This window comes from Chiloscyllium punctatum, chromosome 35 (genome assembly GCF_047496795.1).
Source record: "Chiloscyllium punctatum isolate Juve2018m chromosome 35, sChiPun1.3, whole genome shotgun sequence".
Classification (NCBI taxonomy): Eukaryota; Metazoa; Chordata; class Chondrichthyes; order Orectolobiformes; family Hemiscylliidae; genus Chiloscyllium; species Chiloscyllium punctatum.
This window is the reverse complement of record NC_092773.1, coordinates 75,929,977-75,950,554: the sequence shown is the minus strand read 5'-3', so window position 1 is coordinate 75,950,554 and position 20,578 is coordinate 75,929,977. Positions and strand designations below refer to the sequence as shown.

The following is a 20,578-nucleotide window of genomic DNA, read 5'->3' as shown; positions in this document are numbered from 1 at the left end:
TGAGCATCAGAGTGCTTTCAGGGCTACTGCACATGGACCTTCTCCCCCAAGTGTTACCTCGCATTAAGCAAGTGCCCATTGCACCACGAGTGTCGGCGCACGTCCTGCAGAAAAATGACATGATGATGCTGAGGATCGAAAACAGGGTGGCTTGATTCGAAACGTTAACTCTGTTTCTTTCCCCACAGATGCAGTCAACCAATAACAAATACGTACACTTTTCCAACTAATATATCTATTTTTTATTATTTTCAAGTTTTTTTTCAATATGGCGCCGCAGCATGGCAGCAATTGAAGTTTTTCACTGTGTTTTCCCTTAAGTATAAATGTCAAATTCATTCATGAGTGTTGAATTCCTACACCAATTCCTGTTTATGATTCATAACCATAGTATCCAAAGTATATTGTTTCATTTAAATCTCTCGATAATACTTTGGAAGTACGATCTCTTTAGTAGGGAGATGTATCAGTGTTGTAGGTCTCGAGGGAGAGAATGAAACTAAGTCTTTGCAAAAATGATTAAATTTGTTAAAATTCCATTTCACCTTGTTCAGTTTTTAACATTGAGCACGTAGCCACGGAGCCATATAAACTGGCAGCACGACAGCTATCGGCATAGAAAGTAGTCATTGCCGAATGGCTAAGGCCATTTACAATCTCTTAGGGTTTCCTAAGGTTGCCAATCAGTGCAGGTAGAATGTGTAGAGCGACAACTTTAACCAGTGGCCATTCGTATTTGGGGGTATTTCTGACCAATGAAGTTAACTGCTTGTGAGTAGCAAAATGAAGTGGAATCTCCAGCCGCAACTGTAACTAGGTCAATTACATGTCAAGAATCATGCCATGATACGTATATGTTGGATTATTTATTTCTGTTCTAGAAAATAATGAGCTGACGTTGATGTTTAGGGGTACAATGGACAGCAATGTGGAAGATCTTCACTATTAATTGAATTCGCTTCATCCTAAGTTTACAAAGTAGGAAGTCCGATTCGAAATCAATAAATATGAAATTGCTTGTGAGCAGAAAACAGCAGAACGTTTATACAAATTGAATAAAACGCGCTGTAGCCACATTATGCATGCCCAAATAATATATTTCGTACTGATTAATCATAGAGCACGTTTAGTACACACTGTGACATATGGTGGTGGCAGTCTATAATTTCGACTGGATAAAAATGGATATGGAGCTGGAAGTATCGCGATTTGATGACTGATTAGACTTTGATTAACAGCTATGAAACACTAAGTCATAACATTCCCAGAGTAAATTTTCCAGTGATTGTCACTCTTCGCTATCTCATGTGTGTTCTCCTTGTAATTAAACCGTTTTTATCCGGAACGTACGCCAATCTGTTTCAACGAAATATATAAGAATAATATAAATACAAATAGCATGATGAATAAAGATGCCTTTTTCGTCATGTATCTCGCTTCAGCGCCCGCAATATTATCATTATGATTAATGATTGATTAGAGAGCATCAGACAGAAATATCAGTGCAGCAAGCAGACAATTCCCAAAGAGTTTTACCATAACATACAAGACTGTGTCATGACATAGAGGTCGAAGTGGTAATGAATATCCCATAGTAATTACTCTAGCGTGATGTGTCTCATGTCTGGATCTATGATTTTCATACTTTCATCACAAAAATGTAACCTGTTCTATGCCCTAATCGAGGACTTTGTTTAGTTTATTATGAGGGACGTTCAGGGGGTACAGATATACATTTGTATTCGGGCATGTTACGTTTAATATAGAACATCGTGAATGAGTTCCTTTACGTTATCAACGCGTTTCGACTCCACCACCATCTGTGCATTTCACATCACTAACAGAGCTTGCGAATTTCATTTCAAGAATTTGGATCTTTTCACTTCATTTAATGCGACAATGAGAAGCAGGCTGACTTGACGCGGGTTTGCAAATGTTGTCACACACTTTATTTAGTGATTCACGCTCGAATCTAAAAACACTGAGTGTTAAACACTAAGTGAACTCTGAGCGTGACACACTCAGAATTGTTCCATTTGCATTCAGGAAAACTTTGATTATCTTTAACTTAATAAGATGTTAGTATTTTAAAGTTTTTTTAATAACTAAAATAAATGTTTTGATCTTAAACGTGTAAATTATGAACACATTTCTCAGAATAATGAGTCCATGTAAAACAGACTCAAAGACATTATTACACTTTATGGTTTCATACTGAAGGTAATTCGAGCCGTTATAGACGAATCGCCACAGTTGTCATGCATCTGTGCAGCAGATCTTCAGAATCAGAAAATTGGACACAAAATCTGCAGACATCCCATCAATGCCCATCCTTCCAGCAGCAGTTCCAAAGTTGAAAAGCTTACTAGCTATCGTTCAGCGCTATTTACGACACCTGAGGTATTGAAAGAGTGTGTATTCATACACTGTAAGAAAGCATCTGGCTTGAACTGATAATTGACATGTAGCACTCATACCGGACGGAGTCAGGCAATGGCCATTCCAAATTGTGGCAATCATCCAGTTTCCCAGTGACTTGCTGTGAAGTTGCCATCTCCGAATGCCTGTCTATCAAAAACCTGAGCCAAACATTGAGAGGAAAATGTGCTGTTTCATCAGTACTAGAAATTTTGCCAGTCTGTACATTTTAGGTCCAATGTTCAAATAGTGTAGCTCACGGGTAGAATGGAAATCCATCCAGTTGCCTGGACAACTGTCCCTCCAGTAAGAAGACTCTCGAAGTTGTGCTGGGTAAGTAACTAATTTTTTTGACTTGCAGCACATTCGATACTCACTCCCTTCAACAACTCCACAGATGACGTGATGAACCCTAACTACAAGCTGCAAAACAGCAACGCATCAAGTCTGTTTTGACAGGATCTCGCAAATATTCACAATGATCGTCGTCCTTTACCATCACTTAGGCGAATCGAACTGAACAACCACTATAGCGATCAAAGATCACATTTCACGAGCTATTTCAAAGTAATAACTACCTCCAATTCGGATAAAAACAGTATCTTTTATATGGTTCCTTATGGCAGGCTTATACAGAAGGTGAACTCAAATAATATCAGTTGTCAGTCGGTAAGATGGATTCAGATCGGCTTGGTCATCGAAGATGGAAGAATATTGAAAGGGTGTTTTTGTGACTGGAGATCTGTGAATAGATTTTTGGAGTTGTAGATCGTCGGTATGACTGGCAGAGATATAGGTAGGCTGGAGACTTACATGGAGAGAATGCATATGTAATTTAATCTGGGCAATTGGGAGATAACGCATTGTAGAAGGTCTGCTGCAGAAAAGAAATATACAATAAAATAAATACCTATAAGTTGCTTCAAATCCGAAGGGATCGAGGCATACAAGCTAAAGTTGTCTGAATCTGAAACTGAGTTCACCAGTGTGAACAATGTGTAAAGTGTGATCACAGGCCTATCACATGCTTGCGCACATCAATCAGAGAACAGAGTACAAAAATTGGCATATCATGTTGCAGCTGAATACAACTTTACTTCAGCCACTCGGAATATTGTTACGGGATTACACGATCAACAAAAGGATATAGATTTGTGGGACATGGCTCAAAAACGTTTAACAGGATGTTGTCTGGTTTGGAGGATATCAGGTGTGAGGAATAATTGAGCAAGCTTGATTTGTTTTCAGTTGTACATCAGTAGCTCAGGGGCTACATGATAGATGTTTGCAAAATTTGTTGAGATGTGCATAGAGTAGTTTCTCAGAGCCTTTTTCCCAGGGTAGACATATCAATTACCTGAGCCATAAGTTGTAGTTAAAAAGGGGAAGGTTTGAAGGAGATATGAGAAGCAACTTTTTTTTTTTCCTATTCGAGAAAGAATGTGAAAATGCCCTGATAGAGGAGATTGTTGGAGAAGATACAGAAGCAACAATTAAAAGGTATCTTGACACATAGATGAGTAAGGAGTGAATGGGAAGACAGCTAACTTGTTACAACTTTCGAAAGACATCATGTGTCAGTGCAAGCTTGGTGGGTCGAAGGGCCTGTTCCTATGCTGTGTTGTTTTTAAGTCGAGATTTCTCAAGGTAATGGCCAATTGCTGACTGAATTATTACAGATGATCAACGGTCATATTAATGTCGATTTTACCTCATTGATTTGCAACTTCATATTGTCGTCTGGATTACCTAATCCAAATATCATTCGAAGCAAACACTCAGAAATACAGTATGGCTTCACATCCTTCATTTTTATTTTGGGCCCCAGAGGTTGAGAGAACGATCGCCTTGTGCACAGAGATGAGTTTTCGGCCTTCTCTTGAACAACAGATTACTCAGTAGTTATATGGTCCACATCAAGGAGCTGCTTCCAAAATGTTTTGGGAAGATTGACAGGAGATTTTGAGTTCAGGATCGGGATTCCCGGAAGGTATGTAGCCTCCCTGGTGCCAAAGTTCTGGACGTATCTGATCGGGTGTGTAAAATTCTGAAAGGGGAGGGCAAACAGCCAGAAAGTGTGTTTCTTATTGGCACCAATGATATAGCCAGGAATAGGATCGAGGATATAAAAAAGTGATTTCAGGCAGTTAAGGTGGAAGCTGCAGAACAAACGAACAGAGTAGTGTTCTCGGGTTTACTACCGGTGCCACGAGATGGGGAGGCGAGGAACAGGGAGCGGGCGCAGCTTAACACGTGGCTGCGCAGCTGATGCAGGAGGGAGGGCTTCAGATATGTAGATAATTGTGATGCCTTCTGGGGAAGGTGGGACCTGGACATGAAGGACGAGTTGCACTTTATCTGGAAAAGCATCAATGCCCTGAGTGGAAGGTTTGCTCGAGTTGTTTAGGAGAGTTGAAATTAGTATTGCAGGGGGTGGGAACTTGAGCTCTATACCGATGGTGAGAGTTGATGGAGATGAGGCAATAGCAAGAGGTAGCGCAGCCAGTGGGAATGAATTTCCCGGGAAAGAACCAAGGGATCAGTTGAAGTGTGTTTGCTTTAATGCAAGGAGTATCAAGAATAAAAGTGATCAACTCAGAGCATTGATCAGTACCTGGTGCTATGATGTTGTGGCCATAACAGAGACCTGGCTTTTATAGGGCCAAGAATGGTTGCTGAATGGTCCAGGGTTTAGAAAATTTAAAAGAATAGGGATAGGGAAAAAATGGGAGCGGGTGCAGAACTGCTAATCAGAGAGGATATCACAGCTAAAGAAGTTACCATTGTCGAGGAGGGTCTGCCTACTGAGTCAGTATGGGTGGAAATTAGGAACAGTAAGGGAGCAGTCACCTCATTAGGGGTTTACTACAGGCCCCCCAATAGCCTCAGATTGAAGAACGCATAGATCGGCAGATTTTGGAAAAGTGTGAGTGCAGTAGGGATGTTGTAATGGGTGACTTTAACTTTCCTAATATTGATTGGATCCTCCTTCGAGTAGGTGGTTTGGAAGGAGCTGTTTTTGTAAGGTGTGTTCAGGAGGGTTTCCTAACTCTGTACGTTGACAGTTCGACGAGGGGAGTGGCCATTTTGGATTTGATGCTCGGCAATGAGACGAGGCAGGTGTCACATCTTACGGTCGGAGAGCATTTTGGTGTTAGTGACCACAACTGCCTCACATTCTACATAGCTATGGAGAAGGACAGAATCAGGCACAATGGGAAGTTATTTAATTCGGGAAAAGGAAACTACGATGCTGTCAGACGTGAGTTGGGAAGCTTGGACTGGGAGCAATTGTTCCATGGAAATGGCACGACAGACATGTGGAGACTGGTTAAGGAACACTTGTTTTAAGTGATGAACAAATGTGTTTCTCTGAGCCAGGTAAGAAGGTGTAAGATAAAGGAACGTTGGATGACCAGAGCGGAGGAGCTTCTCGTCAAACGAAAGAACGGAAATTACATAAGATGGAAGTAGCAAGGTTCTTAATCAGCTCGAGAGGATTACAGCCAGGCGAGAAAGGAGCTCAAATATTTTCGAAGGAGACCCAGGAGGGGTCATGAAAAAGGCTTGGCAGGAAGGTTTAGGGATAATCCAAAGGCATTTTACACGTATGTGAGGAATAAGAAAATGATCAAAGTAAGAGTAGGGCCGATCAGGGATAGCAAAGGGAACTTGTGTATTGAGTCTGAGGAGAATGTGGAAGCCTTAAATGAGTTTTTTCCTTCAATGTTCTCGAAATAAAAGGACCTTGTAGTGAATGTAACCATTGAGGAAAAGGTAAGCATGCTGGAACAGATAGAGATTGAGGAAGCTGATGCGCTGAAAATCTTGACAAACATTAAGATTGACAAGTCGCCTGGGCCAGGCCAGATTTGTCCTCGGCTGCTTTGGGAAGCGAGAAATGAGATTGCTGCGCCGCTTTCGAAGATCTTTGCATCCTTGCTCTCCACCAAAGTCGTATCTGTGCACTGGAGAGAGGCAAATGTAATTCCTCTCTTCAAGAAAGGAAATAGAGAAATCCCCGCCAATTACAGACAAGTCAGTCTCACGTCTGTTGTCTGCAAGGCGTTATAAAGGATCCTGAGGGATAGGATTTATGACCATTTGGAAGCGCATGGCTTGATTAAATGCAGTCAACATGGTTTGTGAGGAGCAAGACATGCCTCGCAAATCTCATTGGATTCTTTGAGGATGTTACGAGACACGTTGATGAGGGTCAATCCCTCGATGTGGTGTATATGGACTTCACTCAGGCATCTGATGAGTTTCCCCATGGTCGGCTCGTTAAGAAGGTCAGGAGGATGGGATACAGCGAAGTTTAGGTGTCTGGACACAGAATTGGCTGGTCGACAGAAGACAACGAGTGGTAGTGGAAGGAAAGTATGCTGCCTGGAAGTCAGTGGTGAGTGATGTTTCTCAGGGCTAAGTTCTCGGGCCTCTGCTCTTTGTAATTTTTATTATTTACTTGGATGAGAAGATTGAAGGCTGTGTTAGCAAATTTGCAGACGACACAAAGGTTGGAGGTGTCGTTGACAATACAGAGGGCTGTTGTATGCTGCAGAATATCATTGACAAGATGCAGAGTTATCGAAGAGTTGGCAGATGGAGTTCAACCTGGATAACTGCGAAGCGATGCATTTTGGAAGGTCGAACTTGAAAGTTGAGTAGAGGATTAAAGACAGGATTCTTGGCAGTGTGGAGGAACTGCGGGATCTTGGTGGGCAGGTACATAGATCCCTTAAAATTGCCGCCCAGGTGGACAGGGTTGCTATGAAAGCATACGGTGTTTTGGCTTTCATTAACAGGGGGATTGAGTTTAAGAGCTGTGAGATCTTGTTGCAGCTCTATAAAACTTTGGTTAGACCTCATTTGGAACACTGTGTCCAGTTCTGGTAGCCCTATTATAGGAAAGATGTGGATGCTTTGGGGAGGGTTCAGAGGAGGTTTACCAGAATGCTGCCTGGAATGCAGGGCTTATGTTACGAAGAGAGGTTGACTGAGCTCGCAGTTTTTTCGTTGGAAAAAAGAAGGAAGAGAGGGGATCTACTTCAGGTTCACAAGATAATGAGAGGCATCGATAGAATTAATAGCCGGAGACTTTTTCCCAGGGCAGAAATTGGTAACACGAGGGGGTCATAATTTTAAACTGTTTGGCGGAATGTATAGAGGGGATGGCAGTGGCGGGTTCTTTACGCAGAGAGTTATGAGAGCATGGAATGCGTTGCCAGAAGCAGTTGTGGAAGCGAGGTCATTGGGGATATTTAAGAGACTGCTTAACATGCATATGGTCAAAGAAATTTGAGAGTTCGTACATTAGGTTTACCCTTACGTTATGATCAATGGTCGGCACAATATCGTGGGCTGAAGGGCCTGTTCTGTGCCGTACTGTTCTATGTTCTATGTTCTAAATAGTAAAACAACTATATTGATTGGATTACCGTTACAATCAGCAAGCATCAACAGTAAATATTAAGCCATCTATCGTTATGCAACGAATATTCTTAAACTTGTTAACAGGCTTCTCATAATGAATGCTTTTCATATTGTTAACTGTTTAATATACTGAATCCTTTTACAGGTTGATAACTGGCATTAAATTAGGAATTATGTTTTCCCCTTGTTACCTAGCTTACCATGATGTGTTCTTTTCGCCTCGTTGACCCAGTACCCTTGCCTCCAGCACCTCATTGTTTGTTGCAAGTTCTTACCAGGTCAAAGACATGCCAGCTGAGCCTTTGTCTCACACAACTCAAAACGCATTCCCTACCTGCTTATACCGTTGACACTTTCTCGTACCCTCCTTTAACAATTTCATGATAATCACTGCGATGACGTTACTAGTTATCATGACAATCTAACAGCCAGCATTTAACCAAGTTATTGACACGCAGCACACAATGATTATAACAACAACATTCATTGGTCCGTTACTTTGAATCGAATTTGAAGAATTCTCCTTCACCAGTAAAGTTCTTAATTCCACAGTCGTTAATGACCAGTCCATCCTCCCTAAGTCGAGAGGAAACGAACCTGTTCTCCTAACCCTGCTCCACTAAAGTTAATCCTAAAAACGAAATTCAGTCTGTCCTTGCATCACTGCTCGGAGCCATCTGAATTTTGGATAAGGGCAGTTAAATACGTAATAAAACTGACGATCTTCCGTGCTTCCGACATGCTTCAGATGGAGTATACTAGCGAATGTGAGTGTGCAGGGCAGCAGCTGCAGCTGCAGACTGGGTGAATGCAGCATTCTTTGCTGTGTCTGCTCCCACTCGGTTGTTAAATGGAAAATAGCCAACTGGCTGTTGTAATGTTCGCTTGACCACTGATCCTTTATATCCCTTCAAGGATCGACAGAGAAGATAAAACTCACGTTGTTTAATGCCCAGAGGAAGACAACGGTCAAAAAACGTACGGACCTTCGCTTCATTGTTGCTACTTTCTTCAATTTTCGTGCTCATGACTGGGCATCTGATTGAAGTAATTGGATCAGGCTGTGGAGGGGTGGGTGGTGGCCTGAAGGCGGACTTAACATGTGAATGGAGAAACTCGAGAGACGATGTTAACTGCTGAAAATATATCTGAATTTCCTCTCTCATTCCTTCCTTGCCAAGATTGCGGGGGCGGGGAGGTGGGGGGGGAGTCATTGTCAGTCTGAAGACAGTCACACATGTAACTGCACTAATTCACGTCTGCCTATTTCAACATGTTCTGAATTCTATCAAGCCATTACACATTATCTATGTTTAGTCACAAACATTAAAAGTCCATTAAAATTATTTCACCTTCTCAGCCTGGTCATTGTCTATGAGTTTACCCAATTCTTCTTCTCTCTCTTTGAGTTCTGTACCCACCTACTGTTTACTTCTTATCCGAACCCCATCACCCAATCTTCTATATATAGGCCAACACTTTCTTGGTGCCATCAGCTCTGAGGAAGGTTTACTGCACCCGAAACGCTAGCTCACATTTCTGTTCTGAGATGCTGCCAGACCTGCTAAGCTGTTCCAGCACCTTCTGCTTTTGTCCTGTTCCTTGGCGCACATCTCTGTCTCAGGCTTATTGATACTGTGAATGATCGAGGAAGAAATGTAGTGCGTGTGCCCTGTTGGAAACCTGAGATTGCCCATGCTCTAACGATCCCCTGCACCGAAGACAGTACTCTGTTCCTGTTGAAGATTTCTCTTGTGGTTGTTCCCATTGCAATGCGAGTCATAGGCGTCAACATCTTATGTCTATTAATACAGCAATCAAGTGAATGTACCGCTGTTCTATCTTGGACTGGGTGGACAAGAGAGAGTGAGAAAAAGAACCTCATGTCAAACCTGAACTGACTGGAGTTTCCGCAGGAAGAAGAATGTAGTGACTTATTTTTCGGACAGACAAAGCTGAAACCCTTGCTCATTGTGAAAATGTGCCATTGGTTATCAAAACTAAAGGATATATAGGCGCAAAGGCCGAAACAGCGTTTTCCACTGATAATACCTGAATTAGCCGTGGGCGGCACGGTGGCACAGTGGCACAGTGGTTAGCACTGCTGCCTCGCAGCGCCGGAGACCCGGGTTCAATTCCCGCCTCAGGCGACCGACTGTGTGGAGTTTGCACGTTCTCCCCGTGTCTGCGTGGGTTTCCTCCGGGTGCTCTGGTTTCCTCCCACAGTCCAAAGATGTGCAGGTCAGGTGATTTGGCCACGCTAAATTGCCCGTAGTGTTAGGTAAGGGGTGGATGTGGATGTAGATGTAGATGTAGGGGTATGGGTGGGTTACGCTTCGGCGGGGCGGTGTGGACTTGTTGGGCCGGAGGGCCTGTTTCCACACTGTAAGTAATCTAATCTAATCTATCTCCCTCCAGTGTCATAATAGAGTTGCGCCAGTAAATGGGATAACTGAGTGAATCACCTTACATGTGCAGCTGGGGCACAATACTTGTGTGGTATTACATAGTTACAGAATGCAAGACGAGTGACTGAGGTTTTTTTGAGCCGTTTCACATCGCGACTGAGACGGTATTGGATGTTTTGACAGGCTAAAAGTGGGCAAATCCCCAGCTCAGGAAGGAGTTGCGTCTTACGTTGTTTTGTGAGACAAGAGATAATATTACATGTGCTCTGACCATTGGTTTACATAATATTTTGGCCACCTGGCAGAAGTTAGATGACTGCAGAACTACTGATGTGATTCAAGTTTTCAATAAGGCTGGCAGATATAATGCAGCGAATTACAGAGCTGTGAGACGAAACTATTGGAGGAGCCTCTTAACGATAGAATTAATTGCAACCTTTCCAGAAAAAGTTTGACCAGCGAGATTTAGCATGGTTTTGTCAGAGGTCGTCATACATTACAGATCAGATCACGTATTTTTTCAGTAAGTTATAAGATGTGTAAACGAGGGTAGTGAATTTGATTTATGTTATGAGGACGTTAGAAAGCCTTTGATAAGATCCCACACTGGAGACTTTTAACAGGGTTAAAATAAAATGGATTCAGGGTCACGTGGTAAGTTCGATCCAAGCTTATTTGGGTGGTTGGAGAAAGGATGGTGCTGCTTCTGTGACATGGAGCTGGTATTCAGTGGTGTACCACAATGATCAATGCTGTGTCCCTTCATGTTTGTGATTTCACGAAACAATATAGAAATAATGTGGGGGAAAAGATAATAAAGTTTGAGGAGGGTATGAAGATTAGCAAAGTGGTGAACAGTGAGTAAGAAGGTCTTAGGTTCCAGGATTTTCGTGGTACATTTGTCAAATGGGCAGATAGTGGGAGCTGAAAATAACAATAAAAACATCAGGCGATACATTTTGTAAGGAACACGTCATGGGAGTACTCAAAGAACGGTAGGGCACTGGAAAACCCAAATGAACATTGTGACCTTGCATGTGGGTCTACGGATTCGTGAAAGCAGCAGAATACAGTAGTTAAAAAGACGACTTTATAAGCTTATGCAAAGATTACGAGAGCAGGAAAATTTGTGTCACATGTAGAAAAGTTCGTGAATACAGCGTTTGGCACGCTTGCCTTCATGAGTCAGAACATCGATTCTTTGAGTTCACATATCATGTTGTGGCTGTACAGAGCATTAGTGAAGTCACACTTACAATACTGCTGACATTTACGATCATTTTCAACAGGAAAGATGTTATTCGACTTGAAAAAGTGCAGAGAAGATTTACAAGGATGTTGCAGTATCGAGAGGATTTGAGTTGAAAAGAGAGAGTGTTTGAGCAGGGGCTTTTCCCAGCAGTGTCCAGGCTGGTGTGTAAAATTCTAGACGTTTATAAAATCACGATGAAGGGTGGATAGGTGACTGGCCTAGGTCTTCTTTTAACCCAGGATGGTGGAGTTCAAACCGAGAGGGCTCAAGTTTAATGTCTTTCACACGGACAAAATAAATAAGGGACAAAGAGTAATGGAGCGATATTTGGATTTCCAAAAGGCATCATTTCAGCTTAGTCTTCGACTTTAAAAAAAGAGAATGTTCGTGGAGAAAATAGTTTAGAAGTTAAACCGTGAATGGAACATTAAGTGTATTAAAATTGAGTGTGTAGAGATGAGGAAGTTTTTAGGTAATATATTGACCAATGCAATGGAGAATGAGATGTTTGTCAGGAACATTCAATATTGATCCTTTAAGTTAAATGAGATTTTGCTGGACTCTAAAATGCAGATGTATCTGGATGCCCTGCTTTCTGAATCACATTGACATGGTCTGCAGTGGTAGCAACTGATGATGAACGCAAAAAGTCTCTTTTATTCATTTGTTTAGCAGTGGCTGGGCCAGCATTTATTTCCCATTCCGATCAGCACTTGAGACGGTGAGACCCTAATCGAAACACTGCACTTTTTGTTGAGAAACGAAATATCGCAGTTATTAAGTTGTGGCTTTCTCATTTCCTGATCCCAGTTCAATGTTCTACGATTCAGTTGAACCGAGGGAATGCAGAGTTTCTTCAGCAATTATTGCTTGTGTTTCAGATTTCCAGCATCCACAGTTCATTTTTATTTATAAGTTTGGATGGTCTGAGTGATATGAGCAATACAATTTTGCAAGCTGCCAAACATGAGACAAAATAATCCAACTGAGTAGTAGCAAGTTCATCATTTATTTTCCGAAGGAGATGAGCTGAGGTGGGGTAGAGTCAGAAAGTGTGGTGAACGTCAAGCAGCATCCGGGGAGCAGGAAATACGTTGCTTCGCATATAAGCTGTTCATCAGGAATGCTCGAAGCGTCGTCTCCCCTGCTCCTCAGATGTTGCCTGACAGAATGTGCTTTCCATGTGCTACACTTATTGACTTTGATCTTCACCATCGAAAGTAATCTCTTGCTGCTGAGGTGCGGTACGGTGAGGTACTGTTCTGAGATGTAATAATGTGGTCGTAATGATTCAATGGATATAGAGTTGGAAACATATCTGGGACACAATATTATTCTCCCGCTCCCACTCTGCCAAAGAGAGGCTGTATAGATGGAGCTTGTTGTTACAACCAGTCATTTCACAATTGTGCATTTGGCAGGTCGCGGAAACGTGATTTCCCATCCATTGTCGAGACTCGATGAGATACGGAGCCGTTCGGTCTTGGGTCTGCCACAGCCTGAATTTGAAAGTGGTTTTGCATGTTTGCAGATGTATAATCACTGTAGTGTATATTTGTCTCTTAGAGTGCTAGCCAGTTTAATTTTTTTTAGGGGTTTTATAAATGAAACCATCAACAGAATATTGATTTTCATTTTTCTTTGATGATGAAAATCTGAACCAAAATGTGAGTTGTTGGAGAAACACAGCAGGCCTGGCAACATCTGTGGAGAGGAAACGAGTTAAAGTTTCAGATCGACAGAACACGTCTGTTATACATTTCTATACTATAATGCTGGGAAAACAACCAGTCGTATCTGTCGAATCAGGATATTTGTCAAAATATCTCAGTGGCTGACAGCTGTCACGTTCACAAATTCGAAAGGAATTTATTTGCTCCAATGCTGCTTCCGTTGCTCTCAGCTCTTGAAAGGCTGGGCTTAAACGATTGCCATTTTTCGTTTCTTTTCTCTCAGCTCTCAGCAATGCCGAGTGGAGAATTGGTCCCTTCAATGTCTAACTCAGCATGTGTCTGCATTGTCACTCTTTGTGTCTGTGCATCCACCTCACCCTCTTCCTCTTTCACATTCTCCGACACTCTGTCTGTCCGTCCGGCTCGTTACATATTTCTGCACTCAGACATTTTGAGTGTGCAGCTACTAAGAGGCTTTTTGCCCACTGACTGGAGTGTGGAGAACTGGGCTCATATTCTCGGGATAATGTGTCTGTCACTTCAAACTCAGGCAAGGCGACATTTCTTCCTCAACCAATTATGACTGTTTCTAATTCAAAACAGAATTCCTAATCCAGAAGAAATAAAACAAAACGCAATTACACCACAACTAAAGAAGCACAGCGATGTGTATACTGTTGGTTTAAATGAATGAACGGTGACATCAGAGAATGAGAGTGATCAGCTGGTGGTGTCTCTGCCATTACCACAAAATTCCCCTGTAAGTCTGCAACGTCTCCTGCCTCATCTCGTTATTCCTACCAAACCAGAAATGAAGAAGTGGAATAAAAGAGGAGGAGAAGCAAAAGTGCTTCTGGAATAAAAGTAAGAAACCAGAGAATTTATTAATAGTTTGGAATTGAAAACAGACGCAACATTCACAGTTGGAATATAACCTGGATCACCAAATAATTACAGGGTAGAAGTACAATGAGACACAGACTCTGTGACGCGACATTTGCAACACGAAGCCCAAGTACGAGCACAACAAGCAGGCACCGCTGGGAGTCGAACCCAGGATCGCCGGTTTATGAGACAGATGCTTTAACCAACTAAGCCACGGCGCCACACTGTCTCTCCGTTTACATACCCATATGTGAAGTTACTTAACCACTTCATCACAGTTTTTGGACAAACGTTGCTCACTGAGAATTGCAATCAATCCTCCAATTTTCAAATACAAACAGTTGACAGCTGAACATTGTCCACTAAAAAGGCACATAAAAAGATAATCTCCTCTTGCATTAATTTCAAACTGATACTTTCACCTGTTCAAACTGACAGGAGAAAGCGGATGTGTTCATCTTCTCATGGCCCATGAACCTCATTAATATACAACAAGAGGAACAAGGTCATTCTGTTGAATTGACGAAGCGTAATGTGTAAGTAAATGCAAACATTGGGCAGTAAAAGCAGACCCATTGCCACCGACACTGAGTCTTGCACCACCAGTTCCACGTTCACTTCCTGCCTCATGCCTCCCAGTCATCATTGTCGATCACTTTACTTCACTGTCCTGCTCCGCTTCTCAACTTATTTCCCAATGACTGCAGATGTCTGACAAGCACCTTCAACTTTAAGAAACGGATTACTGGAATATAAATCGTCACTCAATGGGATAGGATTCAGCGCATATCCCAAATTACCCCAGTGATGGAGGGGATGAGTTACTTTCCTGAACCTTGTAGCGCCTCAGCACGGACATACAGCCATGATACCGCTTCGGGAGAGGGGCGGGGGTGTTCCAGGATTTACACTTAGAGACACTGTAGGATCAGCGAGATACGTACAACTCAGAAAGGTGATATGATTGCAGGGGCTTTGCAGTGGTAGTTTCCCGTGTAACTGCTGCCATTGTCCTTGTACACGGATGTAAATAATCACTGGACCATTTCTGGCAGGATCCCGTGCGTGTTCTGCAAAAGCAGGAATTAGATTTCATTCAAAATGAGAAATAAATCTTTATTACCTGAGTGGGAATTATCTCCAGGTCTCGGCAATGCAAACGCGGAATCCTAAGCAGAGATTTCCAGTTATGCTGATTGTTAACCTTGCGAACTGACTTGTACACACTAATGTGTCTGTCGTTGACTCCATAACCAACTTTAGCAGCAAAGTTGCTCTCCCCAAGTTTCCAAACAGTTCATATTATCGCCCGGTGTTTCAATGTGAAGAAGGTGGAGCTGTGATAATCTGATGTTGTTTAGCAGATGTACTGCAGGGGGGCACAAAACAAGCTAATGGTGACAGGGCCTCGTTTTGACGCGCTGGCCTCCGGTGAGCAGCGGCCCCAACAAGGGTGGCGTTCTACTCGTCTTATTCTAGATCCCGGGCTAGAAAGGACCAGAGTTTTCTTGCTAAATTGTTCAGGGTCTTGAAAGGAAGAACCCATGACTGATATCATGAAAGTACATTTCATTGGAGTGGATCATGGAATCGCGACGTGACTGTGAATTCAACCATGAAAATTGCCAGCTGAGATGCAGACAAGACAGAAGGCGGCACCTGAAGACAAATGTATTTTCTTTGCCAGTGAAAAGCACTGCTTCACAAAGTGTGACATATTGAAGTAAAAGAGTGACGCTGATTACCTTTGCTGGTTCTTCAACTTGTCAGTTTTGTTTCCCCCGATCTACACGTCTCCCTTACATATGGAAAAGCTGAGATGAAGTCGGCGGTGGGTGGGCCCGATGCTGTAAGGATAACGCATCTGAATTCGAATCGGACGATGGTAGTTTTGAGTTCTACCTCGCTGAAATGCAGCATCTGGCTTTGTTGAAGTCAGACACAACTGGTTTTATAAATATAATGAGGACAAAAAGGAGTCTATGAAGAGTACAGAGACATCTCAAAAATCAATAAGCCAGTCTCTGTTTGGTGCCGCTCTGGATGGGAGAGATTTGAAACCCGTGCTTTGTATGAATGCTGACTGTGGGGAAGAACAAAAACATAGAAGGATACCGCGCTGAACAGGCCCTTCGGCCCTCAATGTTGCTGACGTTGGATCTATTCTCAGCTCGTCTCCCCACACAATTCCATCGTCATCCACGTGCTTTTGCAACGATTAATTAAATCTCCATAATGTCGCTGAACTAACTGTACTGGCTGGCTGGGCATTCCGCGTCCTTGCCACTCTCTCAGTAAAGAACCTGCATCTGACATCTATCTTAAATCTATCACATCTCAATTTGTCGTTACATGCCCTCGTAGAAGCTGACGTCATCATGCTAGGAAAAATATCTTTCATGTCTACCCCATCTAATTCTCTGATCATCTTGAATGTCTCTATCAAATCCCCTCTCAGCCGTCTTTTTTCCAGTGAGAACAGACCCAAATCTCTCAGCCTTTCCTCATTAGATCTTCTCTCCAGACCAGGCAACATGCTGGTAAATCTCCTCTGCACCTTTTTCAATGCTTTCACATCCTTCCCGACATATGGCGATCACAACTGTACACAATATTCGGAGTGCGGCCGCACTAGCGTTTTGCATAATTGCAGCAGGATCGTGCGGCTCCGGAACTCAATCCCTCTACCAATGAAACGTAACACACCGTATGCCTTCTCAACAGTACTATCACCCTGGGTGGCAACATTCAAAGATCTATGTACATGGCCTCCACGATCACACTTCACATTCAAACTTGCAACAATATTTCCATTTACCCAATACTCTGCCTTCCAAATTCTTCTCAAAGTGCATTACCTCACATTTAGCTGTATTTAACTCAATTTGCCAACTCTCACCCCAATTCTGCAGTTTATCCAAGTCCCCCTGCAACTTCTAACATTCCTCCAAACTGTCCACTGCTCCTCCACTTGTGTCATCTGCAAATTTGTTAATTTACCTACCTATGCCTGCGTCTAATTCATTTATAAAAATGACAAGCAGCAATTGACCCAAAACAGATCATTGTGACATACCACGAGTAACTGGACTCCAGGTTAAATATTTTCCATCAATCGCCACTCCCTGCTTTCTTTCAGAAAGCCAGTTTCTAATCCAAATTCCTAAGTCACCCTCAATCCCATGCCTCTGCATTTTCTCAAAAACCTACCACGTGGAAATTCATCAGAGGTTTTACTGAAGTCCATACATACCACCTCAATTGCTCTACCTTCATTGACATGCTTGGTCACATTATCAAAAAACTCAATGAGATATGTGAGACACTACCTGCCATTGATGAAACCATCTTGACTATCTGAAATCAAATTGTTGCTTTCCAGATGATTATACATCTTACTTTTTATAATCCTTTATAAAACCTTTCAGACAACAGAGGACGTGCTGGATATCTTGAAACGGTCAAAGGTCTATAAATCCGCATGACCTGATCAGGTGTACCCTAGAACTCTGTGGGGAGCTAGAGAAGTGATTGCTGGGCCTCCAGCTGAGATATTTGCATCATCGACAGTCACAGGTGAGGTACCAGAAGACTGGAGGTTGGCAAACGTGCTGCCACTGTTTAAGAAGGGTGGTAAGGACAACCAGGGAACTATAGATTAGTGAGCCTGACCTCGGTGGTGGGCAAGTTGTTGGAGGGAATCCTGAGGGACAGGATGTACATGTTTTTGGAAAGGCAAGGACAGATTCGGGATAGTCAACATGGCTCTATGCGTCTCACAAACTTGATTGAGTTTTTTGAAGAAGTAACAAAGAAGATTAATGAGGGCAGAGCCACAGTTGTGATTTTTACAGACTTCAGTAAGGCGTTCGACAAGGTTCCTCATGGGAGACTGATTAGCACGGTAAGATCTCATCGAATATAGGGAGAACCAGCCATTTGGATACAAAACTGGCACTAAGCTAGAAGAAAGAGGGTGGTGGTGGAGTGTTGTTTTTCAGACTGGAGGCCTGTGACCAGTGGAGTGCCACAAGGGTCGGTGCTGGGCCCTCTACTTTTTGTTACTTACATAAATGATTTGGATGCTAACAAGAGGTACAGTTAGTAAGTTTGCAGATGACACCAAAATTGGAGGTATAGTGGACAGCGAAGAGGGTTACCTCAGATTACAACAGGATCTGGACCAGATGGACCAATGGGCTGAGAAGTGGCAGATGGAGTTTAATTCAGATAAATGCGGAGTGTTGCATTTTGGAAAGGAAATCTTTGCAGGACTTATACACTTAATGGTAAGGTCCGAGGGAGTGTTGTTGAACAAAGAGACCTTGGAGTCGCAGGTTCATAGCTCCTTGAAAGTAGAGTCGCAGGTAAATACGATAGTGAAGAAGGCGTTTAGTATGCTTTCCTTTATTGAGTACATCGAGTATAGGAGTTGGGAGGTCATGTTGCGGCTGTATGGTCATGTTTAGGCCACTGTTGGCATATCGCGTGCAATTCTGGTCTCCTTCTTATCGGAAAGATGCTGTGAAACTTGAACGGGTTAAGAAAAGATTGACAAGGATGTTGTCAGAGTTGGAGGATCTGAGCTACAGGGTGTGGCTGACCAGGCTGGAGCTGTTTTCCCTGGAGCGTCGGAGGCTGAGGGGTGATCTTATAGAGGTTTATAAAATTATGATTGGCATGGATAGGATAAAAAGACAAAGTATTTTCCTTGGGGTTGGAGAGTCCAGAACTAGAGGGCATAGGTTTAGGGTGAGAGGAGAAAGATATAAAAGAGACCTCAGGGGCAATGTTTTCACGCAGAGACTGGTACAGGTATGGAATGAGCTGACAGAGCATGTTGTGGAGGTTGGTACAATTGCAACATTTAAGAGGAATTTGGATGGGTATATGAATAGGAACGGTTTGGAGGGATATGGGCCTGGTGCTGACAGGTGGGACTAGATCGGGTTGGGATATCTGGTCGGCATGGCCTGGTTGGATCGAAGGGTCTTTTTCCATGCTTTACATCTCAATGATTCTATGACTCCAAGTAAGGCTCACTGTTCTACAATTACCTGGGTCAACTCTACTGCCCTTCATCAACAAGGGCACGACATTTGCTGTCTTGCAGTCCTCTGGTAATTAACCTGTGGACAATGACTACTCAGAAATCAAAGCCAAATACTCTGGCATCTCCTCCCTAGCTCCCCAGAGGATCCTTGGATAACTCCCAACCGCCCCAGGGGATTGGCTTACTTTCACTCCTTCTGGAATTGACAACGCCTCTTCACAACTTACTGCGATCCTTTCGAATCTAATATCGCGTATCTCTCATTATTCTCCTCTACAATATTCTCCTTTACTTGAGTGAAGACTGATGAGAAATGTCCGTTTAATTCCTCTCTGATCTCCACAGGGTCCACACTCAGCATCCCACTTCTGTCTTTGACTGGCCCTATTCCTAACCTCGTCATCTTTTTTTATCCTCACATACCTATAACATGCTTTAGGTTTCTCCTTTATTCTTTTTGCTAAAGACTGCTCATGTCCTTTCTTTGCTCTTCTTAACTTTCTCCTTAAATCCTTACCAGTTGATGTGTAACTCTCCAATGCCTCATCTGAACCATCTTGTCTCTCAACATATCAGCCTCCTTTCTCCGCTTAACAAGAGATGACATTTCTGTACTAAACCACGGTTCCCTTACCTAATCACTTCCGCATTGCCGGTCAGGGACATACTTATGAAGGTCACACCATACCTGTTCCGTAAACCAGCTCCATATTTCCATTTTCTGCATCACTTGCGTTTTGCTACCCCATTCTCCGCATCTTAATTTTTCCTACTCGCATTATAATTGCCCTTGCGCCATCGATCATGAGGCTCCCTCTTAGTGTTGAAACTTTCACAGGAATATCCTCCCTCAGTGCTGACACTGTCACAAAGAGGACTTATTCAGAACTTATCATGAGTCTGTGGTGGATCCTTGAATTTGACCTGTTGCAATGAGACACTGAATAAATGTTGGCCCTCTGGCTAATAAATACTGCCTCAAAATTGAACATCTGAAATTAATATCTCCCTCAGGACTGAAGTTTGGAATGTGCAGCACTATCTCAGTACTGGCCCCTTAAAGAGCTGCAGAATCTCGGAATAATGAGGTACTGGTTTAATATTGTCGTCCAACAATGAGACACTCCTTCAATCGGACTCTCTCATACGGTTGGAATATCTGACGACTGACGTTGTGATTATGTGTCACTCTTTCAAACTAAACCTGTTAGAGTGAGGCATTGCCTGAGAATTGACTCTCCGACAATAATTCATTCCCCCATTTCTCGTCATGTGACAATGCTGCAAACCTTCCTACTGACCCTCTGATCGCGCTGGAATACCTCAGTACTACTCTCTGCTTTCAATTATCTCGAGGTAGACCCCCTCCTGCAGAAGAAGTCAGCAATGACAATCGTGCTGAACGTTACATCCGATATTCTGCAAGAGGAGCATTCAAATATCCGAACCGCTATTC

The 20,578-nt window shown here is 42.8% G+C and overlaps 1 non-coding gene across 1 annotated transcript; it reads right to left on the bottom strand.

Moving 5' to 3' along the window:
* Nucleotides 1-14,216: 14,216 nt before the first annotated feature.
* Nucleotides 14,217-14,290, bottom strand: trnam-cau (transfer RNA methionine (anticodon CAU)). Its single transcript has one exon. It is a non-coding gene; the product is annotated as a tRNA-Met (tRNA).
* Nucleotides 14,291-20,578: the final 6,288 nt, after the last annotated feature.